Consider the following 19,554-nt stretch of genomic DNA (forward strand, 5'->3'; position numbering starts at 1 on the left):
TACATCGGTTCTGCCGGAGCGAGCCCAGATGGTAAGCAATGCAACGCAATGCTGTCACCATCTGGCGAAAGTCAGGTTAGGTTTAAGTGGTATAAAAGAAATATTGTGGTATAAAAAGCAAATAAAAGGTTGAATTGATCCCAGTGCATGACAGAGGACGATATCACAATAAATTAAATCTCCACGATACAATTATCGTGAGTGTTTCTCAGCACGATAAACGATAATATCGCTTATCGTCCCGTCCCTAGTTTGATTCCATGCTAAGGATGATGGGTGCTCTGCTCATGGGTCATCGGGTGTCCCTTTAGCACTCTGCTTCAGCACAAACCCAGCGCTTCAAGGGAATACGTTGCTTTGATTGATCTCCTGTGACTTGAACAGCTGAAGGGTTTCCATTTTGCTAGACGTGCCACTGCTGCCAATGTCAACTGCACGCGGTAATAAAATCCCTTGTTAAGCCAGGGCAAAATTGACCAGAGAAAGCCCCATTCTTCAGAACCCAGATGTTAACAATAGAGGGTCTTAATGAAGTCCTAGCACTCAACCATCCTGCCACGATAAACGGGCCTGTGATGAGAGACCGCTACCCTTCTCTGGGGGGAGGGGAGGGGGAAGGTACTCAGGAACAGCTTGAGAAAGGCTAACAGACTTCAAAGTTGATGTCTATCAGTTGCCATCAGTTGAAAGTTGAAAATCTACCTCTTGGGTGTATTATTTCCAATTACTTTAATATCCTTGATCCACTTTGGTATCATGAAACCAGCAGAGATCAAATAATTAAATGGGTAAAAAGCTGCAACAATGTTAAATGTAAAACTTGATTTTCTCAGTGACCGAGTTGATTCCAGTTTGGAAGTAAAATAAAAATCAAACCCAGTTTAAAGTGAGCGGTGCATTTGAGGAGTTCATTTCATTAACCTACCGGTATATACCCTGTGTTTGTGCATGCATGCGCGTGTGTGTGTAGCAGTTAATTTCATTAAGCTACAGTAAACTGTACACTGTACACTGTACACTGTGTGTGTGTGTGTGTGTGTGTGTGTGTGTGTGTGTGTGTGTGTGTGTGTGTGTGTGTGTGTGTGTGTGTGTGTGTGTGTGTGAGAGGAATGTTGTGTGTGCGTGTGCTTGTGTCTCGGCTGCTCAGCAGCACCACTTTGTCACCCAGGCCTGCCACTGGTCACCCAGCAGTATTGCAGTTCATGTTCATACAGTACATACATACAGTAGTTACAGTAGGCTACATAGCGACACACTCAGTCAAGCATTGGGAACGTTTGCACCGCTCCAAAAATACTACGCAGTGCGGCAGTATATTTTGTGTGTGTGTAGAGAGTGTTTGTGCTTTCATTCAGGAAAGTTTGAAAGCCTGTGTGTGAAATGCTTTAAATTCCTTTCAGGTGCACTGCTAAATGATGCATTAACCAGCCCTATTTCATACTTTGTTGTATGATAGCGACATGTGGCGAAAATAGCCACAACGGATCACATCGCAATGCATTAGTGGCTGTTTTAGCTATTTTCAAAGTGTGTTGATAGCTTTTGAGCATTTTCACCTAAATGGCCCAAATCAATATTTGTTGCCAAGTTCTATTGTCTTCTGATCTGGAGCCACTATTCCGTGCTTCTGTGACAACCCAATTTCCTCGCAAAAACATTTATCTTATCAAAAGCAGGAAAGGAAAAAATTACAAAATCTAAAGTTCACAGAGACCAGAATGTTGAATATTATATTATACAGCCCACAGAGTTCAGTGTTTGCATGTGGCATGTTTCAAAGCATTATCATCATAGTCTTTCAAATACACATGGATGCAGCGGTGTAAAGTAGATTCACTTAAGTACAATTTTGAGGTATTTGTACTTTACATGAGTATTTCCAATTTCCAATACTGTTACTCCTACTCCACTACATCTCGGATCCAAATATTGTACTTTTACTCCACTACATTTATTTGAAAACTTTAGTTACTAGTTACTTCGCAGAAGATATACATTATAATATTATAAAACATACATTAACCACTTCAGCCTTATTTTATACCTTATTGTGAGCTTGTCGATTGGCTATTTTCAGTGAAAACAGAAAACACACCAGTATAGAGCCCTGGGGGATTCCACTCAACCAAGGTTTAAGTGATTAAAGAAAATCAATACTGTTTCCATTAATGTCACGTTACTGTCAGGAAAACAAGTTGACGTCGTTGGGGACTTTTCTTAATCCCCATGGCATCTGAATTAAAGTGAAACTGTCGCATGTCATTAAATGTTCCTCTTTTTTTAAAGCCATCTCTGCAGCTATGGTTCATCTTGACACGTAACAGCTGTAGAGCGTTATTAAAAGAACTGGCCCCCCAGGGGCTTCCCAGCTTTTAGGAAGCAACGTCATGCAGACGAGCGAGGAATTTTAACGTTCAAAATGCTATTATCTTTGCTTTTCTTTTTGCCATTATTGCATTCTGCCTTGTTATTAGTAAGTGAGAAAATGTCCCCGTGAAGTCGGGATGCGGAGACATAAGGTTAAGTGTAGGGTGAAGCTTATGACCTGCTCCGCTCATAGGCTCAATGCAGACATGTGCATTGAATATTCATGCCATTTGGTTTCATTTAAACCTATTCATGTTCAAGTTCACGTATACAAAATTGAATAAAGTAAAAATGCTCTCTTCTCGATGCAAGTCCTGAGGATCATACAAAATAGGACAATATGGCTCTTACTGGTAAAGAGCTATATTTAATCCACTGTATTACTTGCTGTAGTGTAAATTGGGTTCACATGCCTCCATAGGCAAAGAGAAGCGTCAGCCTTATTTTGCGATGATCAGTCTGCTAAGTACAATATATTTTACCCTGCAAGATCACAGAAAGCAACCATGACGAATGCCTTGAGTGTTTTAAATGAAAAAGCTGTCAGCGAATGGCACAACAGTTTTCTGAAGTGGAACAGTTGCATATTAATGCTAACCATGACAGACCTACGTCTATTCGGAATATCTTTGTTTTCGCGCTCAGAACGAAACAGATGTGCAAAGACATAGTTTATAGGGTGCAGGTTTCAGCGTGGCATCAAAGACATTTGAAGCTTTCAGATATATACTGAAAACAAAGTGGACCAAAGGAAAACAGGAACCAGATTAAATCAATTTTCACCCTGCATCCGTCTTCAATTTCTAAATCATGGATTTAAGTGAACTGTAACAACAAGAGAGCCTTGTTACTGAGAAAATGGCACATTATCCTAAACATGAAAGCAGTGTTGTGATATAGTCAGTTATAGTCAATGCCATGGCAAAGGAATGGAAATTTATTAAGTTGACTAAAAAGAAATCCAGGCATAGATTCGGGTGTTATTGTAGCCTTGCATGAGTAACAGTCCGATAGGTGTATGATTCAAGATGATTGATGAGTCAGATTTGTTGCGCAGAAACGGCAAAGGTCTCCGAGAACAAACATAATATAAATCACAAATTTGAATAATGTGCGGGGTTAGGTACAACAAATGTAAAACCATTTCAGATCCTAACCTTCCATAAAATGCAACTGTGTGCAAAGACAGAAAAAAAAAGAATTACCTCAGGGATCTTTTTTCCTTTTTTTTTTGTGGTAAATGTAAAGCCTTTATAAAAACAGCAGCCTACCTTACAGTTCTTTCAGGAAGGTTGGCTGGACGGAGCCAACTTTCCACTGCTCCCCTCAGAGACAGCATGTGGGTTAAAGATTACCTTGCAGCAGTCACACTGCATAGTAGCCCCTTGGCTTTTGGTCACAAAAGTCACTGACCTGTGCGTCAGGATTCTGTCCACAGATGATCATCCATCATAGTGGCAGCGTAGACTAGAGCACTCAACTTTGTTTAACCACTCCTGGTCTGTTTTATACTGTTATGCTGTCGCGAACGTACCTTTTGTCGCCGGTTCATGATGCACAAACGTGGTGAGCTTGTAGATCTTCTGTTTTCACTCTTTTAGATTTCTTTTTTTTTCTCCCCCTACTGTACCTGTGCTAACCGCTCCTACATCTGGCTTTGTCTGAATGTATGTACGTCCTACACATTGGCCAAGCTTTGCAGGGTGCTTAATTAAATTAACTCATAAAAGGCACCGCTCACTTCCAGAGATGGGAAGTAACGAAGTACAAATACTTCGTTACTGTAACGAAGTACATTTTTCAGTACTTTGTACTTTACTGAGTATTTATTTTTCTAAGTACTTTTTACTTTTATCCGTTACATTTTAACACAAGTATCTGTACTTTTACTCCGCTACATTTTCAAAACAGGCTCGCTACTTTGGTTTTAAATGAATGTTGCGCCGCTGCACGGCAGATGAAACAAAACAATAAAATACTCAAGTAGAAATACCAGTACGCGTTGTCGTAAGCGTCGCTTCATGGAACCCCAGCATGTTATGCTATGTTCAGTCGTAAGACGGTGGTGCGCATCGAAAATAGCAGACCTACAAGCTCACAGCGCAGCTAACCGCGACGCATTGTGAATTTGTAAGTCTGCTGACACCATTTCCACATGTAACGTCTCACAGCCAATCAATGACTCCTATTTCACGCATCCCTCTCTGTGATTGGATGGGATACTGACCGGCTGTTGTTTATACTCACAGCGTGCAGAAAGTTGGATGAAAACAGTGGTAATTTATTACGTTTCTGTAGGGAAATAAAAGCTAATAATCTGATTTAGGAACACTGTATCTGCCTTTGATTACAATGGCAGCACTGATAAGTTTAACACCAACAAATAGGTTCAGTGGCGATTTATGGAATACAAGGCAGAAGGAGATGTGATGAAGGCTTACACACGCTGTTTCTACACCGGGTAAGCTAAAGGCAGTCCTTATAAAGTGGCTTGTTTAAGCCATTGGTTCTCAAAGTGGGGTCCGGGGACCTACAGGCGTCCTTGAGGGAGTTCCAACCCAGGGGGTCCCCAGCTAAATGATAGTTAGGAACCAAATGGACCCTTATGGGTCTGTATAGTGTACAAAATTGAAATGCACCCCCATGCAGCAGCTAAATGCTAGTTTGGAAACAACAAGTGGACCATGGGTCTGTAACTCTCACAGTGTACACTCTCAGAGTTAAATTAACATTGATTCTATCCAATAAATGGGGGTCCGTAGCTAGCCTAATGCATGTCAAACTGGGGGTCCTTGGAATTAAAATGGTTGAAAATCACTGCTAGAGCAGTGATGCATGGTGGTTCATGGGCTAATAAGTGTCATTTTGGGGGTCCTTGACTTGAAAAAGTGGTGTAACTTGTTGGGTGCTGGTGCTAAGCTTGTTTATCCTTGGATCAAGACAGTCTTGTATTGTTATGAGTAAAACATGATTTTATTATTTTTTGATGGGAGAACGGATGCTGGTCGTTCTCAGCAAGAGTATGTCAGTGACAGAGGTTGGTTGTTTGCATTGAGAGGCGGCCGACGTCACAAGTGAATGCTTGAAATCAACAATACATCTATTTATTTTCTTATATATGCCTACAGTACAGTATATGTACATTATACATTTGGCCATTGCTTAGAAAGTACCAGTCATTTGGATATAAAGCTATTAAGTAGTTTTTCTTTATTTTGTTTGTAGGAAGAATACTTTTGCCTTCTGTGTGTACTGTGCCTGTCTATGAATAGGATGGGGAACTGGATAAGGTGTACGCTACTGCATTTTAACATCATATGGTGGTACTTGGAGAGACAAATATTTTCTGAGTGGTACTGGTAAAAAAAATAAGGTTGAGAACCTGATCTAACCTAATTATATTTTCTGAACATGCAGTAGTTTGTGTGAATTACAGTATCTGTACAAGTGGACTATTGTGTTATCCTATATGTGAATCTTTAAAATTAGTTATTTTATGATAAAGCTGTTAACAGTCATCATAAATCGAGTAACTGAAAGTAACTAGTAGTTACTTTTTAAATTGCAGTTATCGGATTACGTTACTGACTAAAAAAAAATGGGATCGTGGGATATGTATAGGCCTATATATTTTTTATATAAGTGGTATGGTACTCACTACTCAGTCTAAAAAGGTAGAAAACCTTTGTGTTTGGTGGGGATCTTTTAAGTTTAATATCGTTCAAATTCTATTGGCTTTGCACAGAAACATACGGTAAAAATACTTTTACTTTAAAAGTACTTTTCAAAGCCTGTACTTTTTACTTTTTACTTGAGTAATTATTTGAATTGAGTACTTTTACTTTTACCAAAGTCGTTTTTTTCACAAGTACTTTTACTTTTACTTAAGTACAGAATACGAGTACTTTTCCCATCTCTGCTCACTTCACACTGGGTGTGATTTTCTTTTTAGAAATGCCTAAAATAGGAATGCAAGGTTCAAAGCGGTTAATGAAGAGTTTAATGTAATGTTTATTTCATCAGGGGGTATGTAGTGTACAAACATAACGAGAAGACATGCTTTTTACCAGTCTGAGCTCTACTATTTTCTCCTTTGCATTATGAAATAATCTATTGAAGACGTATTTACAATAAAGCACATATGTGTGTTGTTCCAAGGTCAACAAAGGCTGCCAAAAGCTCACCATGTAAGAGAGACACTTCTCTGGTAATTAAGAGGAAATGTGACTAGAAATAAAACACAGTATCCAGGATACAGTGGACTGGCTGTAACGTTGCCATGTCAAGTTTGAACTCATGTGAGAGGGCCATTGGCTGGTTTTCAAAAAGGTACTGGTTAACTACGTGTTTGGCATTGATATATGAGGGCAGTTGTTTAAAAGCAGCCAGAGATATATTGTGCAGATTGTTTAATTGCACTGTGGAGGAATCCATGACTGGATTACTGCTCCCGTTGGATCGCAAGGTTGAAGGGATTCTTAAAATGCATCCATTTCTTCCGTGGAAGAAACTGGATTTCACGGCAGAATTTACAGCTGCTCAAATGCACACAGCCATTGTTGACATCTCTATTTGCCTTCTAATAGCAACATGTTTTTGTTCTGTTTTTCCTTCTTTTTTTAACGACTTAGCCATATAATTTTGAAAGAATCTCAAAACCTTTGAACGTTTTTTGACAAAATCTGTTTCATTTGATTAAATATACCCGAGGAAATACTGTGAGAGATGAGCATGGCGGAAAACCTACGTGAAATAACAAAAGAATACCATCGCAAAACTATAGTTACTGCTGATATTAATGATGCTTTATAACTGTTGTCTAGACCAGGGGTCTTCAACGTTTTCAGGCCAAGGACCCCTTAGTCTAGGGTGACCAGACGTCCCGTTTTACCTGGGACAGTCCCGTTTTCAAGCTGCGTGTCCCGGTGTCCCGACAAATATCTCTAAAACACTAATATGTCCCGGTTTTCAACATTCACTGCAAAATTGTCCCGGTTTTCACCAGAATTAAAATAATAGTAGCTGTTTTCAGTGGTTGCAACCGTTGCATAGACATTTATCATGTTCTTTTCATGAAAACATGCTCACCTAACCAATCAGAAAAAGGAACAAATTCATTGCGTGTCTGAATTCAACGCTGAGGCTGTTTGTCAATCACTCACTGCCTGTTTGCAACCCTGCGGTGCGTGTGTGCGCGTGCACGAACGTTAGAGAATGGGCACGCGTGTGCGCGGTAACGTGCGCATTGCTTTTAGGGTCCCAGTTTTAGGCAACAGTGTTTTGCGTCCCAGTTTGAGTGGCTGAAAATATGGTCACCCTACCTTAGTCGAGAGAGAGATGAAGCAGGGACCCCCACAACCCATAGTTTCATCGTTTGACAGCACAATCATCAGTGTATTTTAGGTTCATGTAAATTTGTTTCCAGATATTTAACCACTTGAACTGTCAATACTTAATAAACTCGACCTTTCACTTTGTACTTAGTTTGCTCTTTTTCTCCTCTACACCAAAGCACTTTGACGAAAATAGCCGATCTACAAGCTCACATCTGCTATTTTTGGCTAAAGTTCTCAGAATATGGACACTAGTGTTCAAGTGGTTAATATAAAAAAATCACTCAAAGATTTGGAGGACCCCCTGTAGTAACTCTAGGGGTCCCGGACCCACTGTTGAAGACCCCTGGTCTAGACTGTAAGGGAACCAACAACAAAGAGTGATTCTTTGGGATCTCTGAGTGGGCTGGAACACATCATGTGTTTCCAATGTCATGGATTCAAGTCTAATTTGACCTCAAACAACTGCATAATGTCCAGGAACGCACGTGTCCTGAAAAAGATTCAAAATAGTGCTTATTGACCCTTCATCATGAGCTGCTTATTAACTAGGCACCACCTAAGCCCAATTTATACGTATGAAAATAGCCCAAAATAGCCGATCTACAGGCTCACAGTGCGCTGCATCATGGCGCGTTGTGATCTTGTAGATCTGGCATTTTCAGCGTGCAGCACCGTTGCACGACGAGTATAAATCTAGCTATTACGGTGCTTTTTAGAGACGTGATGTTAAAGGTCCAACCACAGAACCACTCGAAGCTATACTGGACCTGTAATGAGTCTTCAAATATAGCATATGAAGAACTGCTTCAAGTACTGGCTCTGTTAAATGGCACTTACTGTATCATGTGAAACAGGGGTCTTCAACAGGGGGTCCGGGACCCCTAGGGGGTCCTCAGAGTTACTACAGGGGGTCCTCCAAATCTTCCAATCCTTTTTATATTAACAACTTAAACCCTAGTGTCCATATTCTTTAGCCAAAAATAGCAGATCTACAAGCTCACAACGCCTCGCACTGTGAGGCGTTGTGAGCTTGTAGATCTGCTATTTTCGGCAAAGAGGTTTGGCGTAGAGGGGAAAAAAGAGCACACTAAGTGCAGAGTGAAAGGTCAAGTTTATTAAGTATTGACGGTTCAAGTGGTTAAATATCTGATAACATGAATTTACATGAATCCAAAATACACTGATTGTGCTGTCAAACGATGAAACTATATGGAATCTGGGGGTCCCTGTTTCATCTCTCTCTCAGCTAAGGGGTCCTTGGCCTGAAAACGTTGAAGACCCCTTATGTGAAACCATCTGAAGAACTTTGAAAATGGTGCACAATTGTACACCATTGTTGTGTTTTGCTGAGCATTCAGTAGAAGTAGAGCTACATTTGTGGATCAGAGTTATCGGTAACACTCTGTTTTCCTGGTACAGCTGTGTACCTGGTACACAGAATAACCATGCTATGAGGCTGTTTCGGGTCTTGCAAAAAGGGTTCGTTTCTTAATCTCTCTCTCACTCACTCACGCACGCACGCGCACACATACACCATTTCTTAAGTGGTGTGTGTGTCTGTTCAAGGCTGGTCAGACTTCTCATTGCCTGTGACTTGCAGAGGTGTGCATTTGACTGGCAGCTGCATGGCTCTGTTGAGATCACATGAAGAATTAGTCATACTGAGTTTGGATCCAACCTACACTTATAAAACATGAACTACCAAATGAATCTATGAAAGAATTCAGAATGGGCTGCACACAACACCAAGGCCTGGTGAAAACTCACACGTTCACACACACACACACACACACACACACACACACACACACACACACACACACACACACACACACACACACACACACACATGCGACTAAGTAAGCACGCACGCACGCACGCACGCACGCACACACACACACACACACACACACACACACACACACACACACACACACACACACACACACACACACACACACACACACACACACACACACACACACACACACACACACAGGATATACAAGGCCAATTCTAGCCTTCCATAACAAAAGCATATTCTTTTTTCCCCCTGGATATTCTCATTATCAAGGACATTCTGTTTGGAGCAACTGAATTGTGTTTACACATCCGCTCATGCCTGGATATGAGACGTGATAGATGTAGAAAGCAGGTGATTTAGTCTTTTCGATGGCTTCCATTCTGGCAGCAGTTGAACCATTGGGGAGGCTTAAAGCCCGACTTATACTTCGTCACATGATGGTGTCCCACGCCAAACACAGCAGATCTACAAGCTCACAATGCCGCCAGGGAAGCTTGTGCAGCAGGTCTGCTACCAGGGACGTGCTGGCCATTGGGAAAAGCGGGACAACTCCCGAACGGCCGGTTAATTCCCGGCCGGTCCAGGCCGGCCATTAGGAAAAAAATGTAAATAAAATGTCGGTCTTCGTTCCATTTTGGGGGCTGGGTAGCCAACAAAGTAAATCGTCACTGTCGGGCAGAAACCTTGTATCTCCAAGTTTCAAATGTATACATTTTTTCGCAAAGCAAAGCCCTGCTTCATCATACAAGGCCGTTGCACAAAAGTAGTGAAAACAGCAGATCTACAAGCACACAACGCCTCGCACCGTTGTGTGCTTGTAGATCGTCTGTTTTCACTAGTTTAAATCATTTTTTAAATGATAAATACAAAACAAACGGTTTTGGACATACAAGGTTTCCACCCGACGACGGAATATAAAAAAAATAAAAAATAAAAATGAGGGCCTCTCCAACTCTTTTTCCCAGGCTGAATCAGGGGTCCAGCATGTCCCTGTCTGCTACTGTTGCGCGAGCAGCGCGACGGAGCACACAGTAGGCCTAGGTTGGATTAGTTGAGCATAAATGATAAATCATTAAGATGAACACAGGATGCAGACGTCGCTGGAACTTGTTTTCTCAGTCTGAGAATGAAGTTGATATAATAGCTTATTTGGTTTGTATTTCCTCTCTCAACGTCTTGCTTTGCGGTCGCTCTTTTGATATACATGATATATAGGAGTGAGAACAGGAGGACATTAATTATGTGCTTAACTAGAGCCGTGGCAGGGGGCCTTGCACGGGAACAAACGACACAGACATTCTCTTGAGTGTCAGGCTTTTATTTCCTCTGAGATCTATATGTTTTAAAACCAGTTTGAGAGACTGATTCTCATGGAAATCTGGTTTCAATAATGGCAGATACATCAAACAATAAAAGAACTGCCAGGATTGTTCTTGTTTTAAGTCGGTGTATTTATTTTTAAGGCAAAGTATTTGTTTGTTTTAATAAAGGCATAGTTTGCGTAGCCGCTTAAACTGCCTTCCTGTTTTAAACAATGATTGGTGATTTATGTTGCAGGTTCCACGGACTGAATGAAATCAGCTGTGTTTGCACAAATACTCGGGGATCGTGCAAAAATGTGCAGCAGGAAAAAAAAACAAGATGCAAGAAGAAAACAAAAATATAAGGTGTTAAAGGTTGACAAAATAAGCCACACAGTGCCCTCAGTGCACAGGTGCCTCTTCTAACTGTGATTGGATTTGACATTTTGATTACAGATCGGTCTTTTAAGAAGTGGTAAGAGCACAGCTCAGTGCTCTGCTTCAGGAAGCTAATGCTCGTATGTGAATAACAAACAAACAGGGCGCCATTAAAGCATGGCCCTCTCTCTGAGGACACATTCCTGCCTCAGCCTTGTCATACCAAACAACATGTAAAAATGTGACCCATATGGTCTCCCTTTCAAGAGGCACTGATTGAGCTGTATGGAACTCGTAGCCCACCCACAGAACACAAATAAGGAAAACCATATGTGGAAAGATGAATTAGGTAAACTGCAAAACATTTTCATTAGATACAGTTTCACTAGCTTTGTGGACAGACCAGCAAGGTGACACTTTGAAAATAAACTCTGCCACAGAAAAGCAAAAAGCCTTGTAGTTTACGGAGTGTTAATAGAAATATCAATGGAAATTGACAAACAGAATGAACAATAGACGGGTCATTCCCGAGGAAAGTTTTGTCAGCTACACTTTTGAAAAATATACCCTTTATTTTATATTTTTTTGTTACAAGTTATGTATTTAACAAAAATGGACAGTAAACCATGATATAATGTGATGCATCCAACTCAGGCATCAAAGGTACACATTTTAGGAGCTGTTTTAATTGTGTGCTATGATTGGCTTACTTAAATTAAACAACTTTTTAAATGTAGTTTTTCACATTAGGCCTACACATGTTTGCATATACTGTACACATTAAAACTATTAAAAATGATAATAATTTTCACCCTTATGAGCTGAGAAAAGAACGTTTTGCACTCACTTTTTTGGATTTCTCCACACAAAGTTGAATTGAGTACTCAGAGGTCCTAGATACACTGAGGGGATAAACACTGACTTCAGTGTTTACTCCTTTAAGTGGTTAATCAGACAAATGGATACATTTTGTATTTGTTTAGTAAATCAATTACAACGGAAAAAAACAGAAATGAAATAAATAAGAAGTCCTTCTCGATTATTGAATTAATTGAAAAAGTAATCAATAGAATAAGAAAATAATCAATAGTTGCAGCCCTAATCTGAATCCCTTTGTAGCCTGTTGCTTTTGTACATGTTCTTCCTGTTCACCTGCTTCAAGTTGGTTTCTTCTAAAGACTCCTAATGATAATTAAAAGATATCAGTAATTAAACAAAATGATTCAATATTTTGCAAGATAATCCCAAACTTGTATGTTCAAGTCTAGTTTATGTCAAGTTCAAAGCAAGAAAATAATTATAATAAAAATAATCTTTCCTCCACTTCTTTGTCTTTTTCGGAAGCAATGACAGTTGGCTCTATTTCCAGTAACAGGATTGCAAATCAATGCTTATGTATAGCCTTTTCTCAGGAAAGAAGATGCTATAGCTGTGGAATGTAATGCTACTAGGTCAAGGAAAAAGAAAGAAAGATCATCTTGAGGATAATATGAGAGCAGGGTTGCGTTGGTGAGAGTGACACACTCAAAAGACTGGAGGAGAAATAGTAAAACCAGAAGACATATTCCTCTGGTCTACCAATGGTGTTAGCAGGTGACCTGATGATGTTCTTCTGTGTCATGTGGCCAGTGTTGCCAGATTTTGCAAGAGAGATAAGCAACCAGGTCTAAAACTAGCCCAAAGAAGTGACTAACACACATGAGCACTTTAAACCTACTGTATATAGCAATGTGCTGCGACGCGCTGTGGGCTGATGTTTTAAAAAAAAAGTCTTCTTCTTTTTTTGAAGCTTTTTAACAACAAAGATGGGGGGATATGCGGATGCAATAATTGCGAACGTAGGTTGCATGAAAACGCCCCATATATGGCCAAGACAGAATTCATTTGCAAATGTGACTCACGTCACAGCGACCGCACTTGCAAATTAATTATTTCCTTGTCTCTTTTATGCCCATATATGGAGATCCCTGATGTCATCAATATTAAGCCCAAATCTGGGAATGCCCATATATGGCCATATTGTGTCAGTCTCATGATAACCAGTGTGGTTGTCTCGACGCGAGTCTCATTTGCAAATTAATTCCGTCCTTGTCAAGCCCCACAACAATATTTACAAGTGACGTTACAGAAAAACAAGCCCAAGTTGCTTCTAATAAGCAGACATTCCAACACTGTATATGACTCACGTTTCTTTCTCTTTCAACATTTCAACAGGGTTGCACGCATGTCGTGGGACACTACTTCAGTGCATTATTTCTTTTATTTGAAATACCTTCATTATATATTTTTTGTTTTACAAATACAAGAGACATATCAACAAAATAGGAAGTGGTTAAAGATATTGTCTTGGCCAAAACAATGCTTAATCATATGCACCAGTTAGCATAAGGGATCTAAACCTTTCAAGACCTTTAGTAGATGGTAACTTCTCCAAATGACCTCATACCAAACAAATCATTCTTTAGAAAGCGCACGGTCAAAATAAATAACATGATATATTCCTATATTTATTTAGCTTGCCTGCTGTTTGAATTATGATGTTGGCCATGTTCGTTTTAGGAGGACTTCATTATTTAAAACAGACGTTTGTTCAGGGTCCACTTGGTCGGTGGCAGCTGAATCCGTCTACGCGTGGGCGTGTATCATTATATGACCTCTAGGGGTTACACCCCGGTGCTTATGGTCTGACGATATGCAATAATGTGGTCGCTTGTGGAGGCTCACTGCATTCTTTCTGTCTTTTCCAAACATTTGTCAATAGACTATTTCCTACAAGTGAAGGATACACTCGTTGCGAAACTCCAGAAGTGTCCGATGGTCGGCTTGGAGCTGCGGATAATCCCCGCAGAATGTGATGGATGAGCCATCTCACATTTTCTCTCTCAATATATCAGATTGTCTGAACAAAAGGAAAATGTGTTCTGAAGAACTGCTCACATGGGTATGTCTGTTTTCTCAATCAGATTAACAGAATAACCATGCTGTGAGGTCTTAAAAAAAAAGAAATCCCACAACATAAACGTACCAGAGTAAAGCATGTCTACATAATTTTCCTCAGAATCAAAGGATTTTAAATCTAAGTTACCAGCATGGTGGGACGGATTCGGTAAATGCAACATGATGCATAAACACAGGGGAACGGAAACATTGTGTGGCCTATAGCTGCCCACAGGTTGCTGGATGACATTAAATGAAGAGATGGGTTCTCAAACTGTAGGTCGGGACCCCCAGCGGGCTCCCCACATGATTTTGGGGGAGTCCCGCAGATGACAGTAAAGTGACAATTTAATAGTGTTGTGAGCCTATGTAGATCTACTATTTTCTGTATCTTTGGAACTGAGTTAAACAAAATGCAATGCCTCAACTCCTACATTCAAAGTTCCAGTTCAAATATGATTATTGTGGGTGTCCCCAGTTTTAATATGGGGGGTCACAGTCTGAAAAGGTTGAGAACCACTGACATACTAGGGTGACCATTACCAACACCCAAACTGAGACTGGGTGCTCAAAACAAGTATTATTTTAATTGTGGTGAAAACCAGGACATTGTTACCGGGACCCTGGGATACCCAGCTTGAGTCCCAACCGAACCGAGACTTCTGGTCACTCTAATGTCACGGCATCTCTGCTGGCTGTACAATCATAGGGTCTCTCAAAGGGGGCAAAGGGCATTATCCAGCAGTGTTTCTCCAACACACATATTTTTATAAGTAAATAAGTAAATATATATAATATAATATTAAGTAAATATCCCATTATTTTAGTATTATTATTTCAACACATTTTCAAAAAGGATTCCCCCCAAAAAGTTTTTCACAAATTAAAAACGGATTCAATGATTTTTCAAAATAATCTTGTGAATAAATAAATGAAATAAAAAGAAATTCCATGAATTACAAAACAAATGTTTAAAAAAGGTAATGAAAAGCAAATGTTTTCATTAGTTTGTGTCCCAGGCAAATGTCTAATTTCTCTTTTGGGTCTCGGGCTAAAAGGTTAGGGAACCACTGGTAGTAATCTGCCCCTAGTATTGTTACCTTTTCCTCTCATGTGGTGAGGAGGGTTTTTTCCCTCTAAGAGGGCTTATATAGTACTGTCGTTTTGGAGAATTCCTTCAAATAGGAGCTCATTCATAGTAGCCCATAAGTTACAGAAAGGACGAAAACGTAGTCGAATTGGAAAGAATCCATGATATTAAACAGTAGATGGTTTTGTGAAGTGCTAGAAGTAATCATGCCAGGCAACAGGCCACAGGAATGCAAATCATCCCTCAAGCCAAGAGTTAAGTTAGCAGGTGGCCGCTTCTATTCACTGAATGTCAACACTCCTTTTAGCCGGAGCCCACATAACATCTGGGCAGGCCCTGTCGCTGCTTTTAATTAAGTGAAATACAGTTACTCAATGTTCTGGCGGTGTCAGAAAAAAAGAGATGTTATAAAAGTGAGGGGGTGAGAGGAGAGGAAAGTGTAACAGTACGTATCCTGTGTTCAGTGAAGGTCAACACAGTTGTGTAAATAAATATTAATCCTTAACCTAATCCCTACATTTCCATGTCCATTGAAAAAATATATATCTATACTGAACAGCCAAGGGTACGCTTCTGGAAATGGCACGTTCACGCACACTTTTCAGGAAACCCTCCTCCACTGCACTGAGATGTGGAACAGCAACATTTGCTACTTTAGGCCAGGGGTCAGCAACCCGTGGCTCTAGAGCTGCATGCGGCTCTTTAGCGCCACCCTAGTGGCTCCCTGGAGCTTTCTCAAAAATGTATGAAAATGAAAAAAGATGGGGGGGGGAAAATGTATTTTTTGTTTTAAAGATTTTTTTAGCGTCACTGTTGGGCAGAAACCTTGTTATCTCCAAGTTTCAAATTTGTATGTTTTTTTTTCCGCAAAGTAAAGCATCATCATACAAGACTGACGCACAAAAGTAGTGAAAACAGCAGATCTACAAGCACACAACGCCTCGCACCGCAAGGCGTTGTGTGCTTGTAGATCGGCTGTTTTCACTAGTTTAGTTCATTTTGTAAATGATAAATACAAAACAAAGTTTTGGACATACAAGGTTTCCACCCGACAACGACAATATATAAGGCTTTTATATTTTTTTGCGGCTCCAGACAGATTTGCTTTGGGTTTTTTGGGTCCAATATGGCTCTTTCAACATTTTGGGTTGCCGACCCCTGCTTTAGGCCTATAGTGTCCACACTTGTCAAGTCCAAAGAGTTAACCACTTTCAACCTGGTGTCATTACCCAGATCTACAGGCTCATGTGTTGCAGACTCGCAGTGTGTGACATACTGTGACCTTGTAGATCGGCTGTTTTCTCTATTTGTCATATGATGAGGTAAGGCTTAAGTGGTTATTGTTTTTTAACTTAATTAGCACTGAGTAGATGGCTTCACCTATAGATTGGAGGACTGGAGGTGATACATCATGTCGATACATGGCTTGAAACATGAATGGAACACTGTAATGAATTATAGTGTTTAGGCTCATAGCTGGTCTTGAATCAGTACCACTCTGAAAGCACAAGTACAGAAACTTGATTTACACAGTATGTAAATTAGGGGATTTTTTAGTATTTCTCAATCTAAAATGGTACCCCTGAAACTGCAAATTGTGTTGTAGCAAAACATGTGTAGAATTTCAAACACAAGGACAACTTATATCTGTATCTGTCAGTCATTGTCCCTAATTGGGCGGTGCTAACCATTCCGTCCTTGTCCCTTTTAGGCCCATATATGGAGATCCCTGATGTCATCAATATTAAGCCCATATCTTGGAATGCCCATATATCCATAATGTGTCAGACTCATGTGGTCTATGACGTCAGACATCTATGATGTCAGTCATCTCCATATTTGGGAAAAGTTCAATCTTTTTTTCCCCCCATTCAAGTCAATGGAGAAAATGTATATACAGTATTTTCCGGACTATAAAGCCTGTATCAGAGTGTACGGTGGAGAGCTATCCACCGCAAATTTGAGGTGGAAAGCTTTCCACCTCAAGTCAGAAAATAAGTGCAGGCCATCATAGTACGCCACGGTGGAGACCTATTCACCGTGACTGACTAGTCTAGATTGACCAATCAGTGAACGGGGTGTAGAGCCTGTCTGTCTGATAGTAAAATCACACCCGTGTGAACTGAGCGGTGGTTCTCCCCCCCCCCCCCCCGTGTGTGTGTGTGTGTGTGTGTGTGTGTGTGTGTGTGGCCTGGACAACAGCGCCCCTCCCTTAACATGTGTGGTCAGAAAAGGTACTACACAGGCTTGAGGCTACATACAGACCCACCCACCCACATACAAACAAACTAACTAACAAACAAACATACCTACACACACGGCCACGCTATGGAGACGGTGTGACCACCGCTCAAAAACAGAGAGATGTGTTGGGACTCACGGTGTAAAGCTCTCCACCGCGAGGAATGATGTAACGTTGTAGTTTCATGACTCAAAAAGACTCGAAAAGACTACACCGCGGTGTAAAGCCTTCCACCGCCCAGGCGACTATGATGCCGGCTTAAGGCGCACCGGACTATAAGGCGCACTGTCAATGAATGGTCTATTTTCAAACTGTTTTCATATATAAGGCACACCGGACTATAAGGCGCACATAATAGACACTACCATTGTGTTATGCATCCAACAGATGGAGCTGTGCTAAAGGCAATGTCAATGTCAATGAATGATCCATATATAAGGCGCACTGGACTATAAGGCGCACTTTCGTTTTTTGAGAAAATTAAAGGCTTTTAAGTGTGCCTTATAGTCCGGAAAATACGGTATTTATAATATATAAATGTATGTAAATGAAATTATATAACGTATCTCTTAGAAAAATGCAAGCAGACGAGTCCCGATAAAGCCGGTTGATTTGACAGATGGCCCAAGCACGTGTAACCAAAACTGTGGGAGGAGTAGCACGGAAAGATGGATGGAATGGAATAAAGTGGGACAAGGGTTGGCCTGTTAGGGCAACCACACTAAATACACGGTAACACACGCACAAGACAGAGTTTTCAAAATAGTACATTTATTGAAATAAACAGCATTCTACGTTTAGGATATATACTTTTACCAAACATATGCTGAAATTATTTTGGAAGTTCAGAATATAACTATCGCAAGGTCATACAACACAGATTTAGATAATGTTTAGAAGGGCTTTATAAAATTATAATGAATAAAAATTGTGATCTTGCTGATGAAACATTCAGAAAGTGGGTTTTGATCCAAAATATATAATCTTTTGTAAATATTCATTGTTAATGAATGAGAAATACAAAATCCATATTATCAAAATATAGTTTTTCCCTTTTAAATGGTCATACTGTAACTAGAGATGCAGAAGGGTTAAAAGTAAATGACCTTTGACTCTGGTCTTGTAATAATTCCAGAAAGACTGTACAGGAAAGGAGGAACTTGATGAGTCTTATGAAGTCTTCTTTCTGTGACTTATGGAGCATAGCTTATGCATACCTTAACAAAAGAAAAGTAAAGGGTCTAGGGGGGACTAGGCCTTAGTAAACTACCAACTAATGTGCAGAAAACCCTTCCTCATTGTGTTCAAAGACAAAAACAAAACATCCTTCTAATGCAGGGGTCTTCAACGTTTTTCAGGTCAAGGACCCCTTGGCTGAGAGAGATGAATTGCTACACATATTTTCATAGACTTGTTTGACAGCACTGTTTGTCAATGTGTAGGGTTGTGTTGGATTCATGTGTATTTTCAGAGAGTACACCACTTACACCCTTAATACTAAAAAGAAATTGCACTTGGTCTGCTATTTTTTCCCCTACAACACCAAACCTCTTTGCCAAAAATAGCAGCAGAAAGTGGTTAATGTAAAAATAAAATGTTCCTATTAAACAAAGATTTGGCGGCCCCCCTGTAGTAACTCTGAGGACCTCGTAGGGGTCCCGGACCCCCTGTTGAAGACCCCTGTTCTAACGTAAGCCAGTTCAATCATGGACCTGAAGAGGTCAAGAAACACCATGTGAACACAAACAGAATGACCAGGCCCTTCTTCCAATCCAGACTCGTATCTAATCCCTGAAGTTAGCACCAAATCCAATTGAAAGAAGGCTTTGATATTCCATGTCCTTTTCATGTTGGTATGGTAGAAGAATGGTACAAAAACATCCTGCTTCATAAACAAAATGCTGTTGCATGAAGATGAAATATATAGGCTAGTGCTTCCTACGTGAAAGATTATGACAAATAGCCTACAATAGTCCCAGATTACTTGTTTCAGTATTTGTACTGGATCTACTGTATATTTCTGTTTGTGTCACTATATGTAAAATGGATGTGCACATTTGTTTGTAAACTGTGTTTGCTCTGCTGCCAAGTGTATAATT

The 19,554-nt window shown here is 40.2% G+C and overlaps 1 protein-coding gene across 1 annotated transcript in view; it reads left to right on the forward strand.

Annotated features, from left to right (window-relative positions):
- fbxo9 (F-box protein 9) overlaps positions 1–19,554 on the forward strand; it is a 446,168-nt gene that overhangs the window by 303,683 nt on the left and 122,931 nt on the right. The window lies entirely within an intron of this gene.

This window comes from Nannobrachium achirus (assembly GCF_963921795.1).
Source record: "Nannobrachium achirus genome assembly, chromosome: 13".
NCBI classification, from domain to species: domain Eukaryota; kingdom Metazoa; phylum Chordata; class Actinopteri; order Myctophiformes; family Myctophidae; genus Nannobrachium; species Nannobrachium achirus.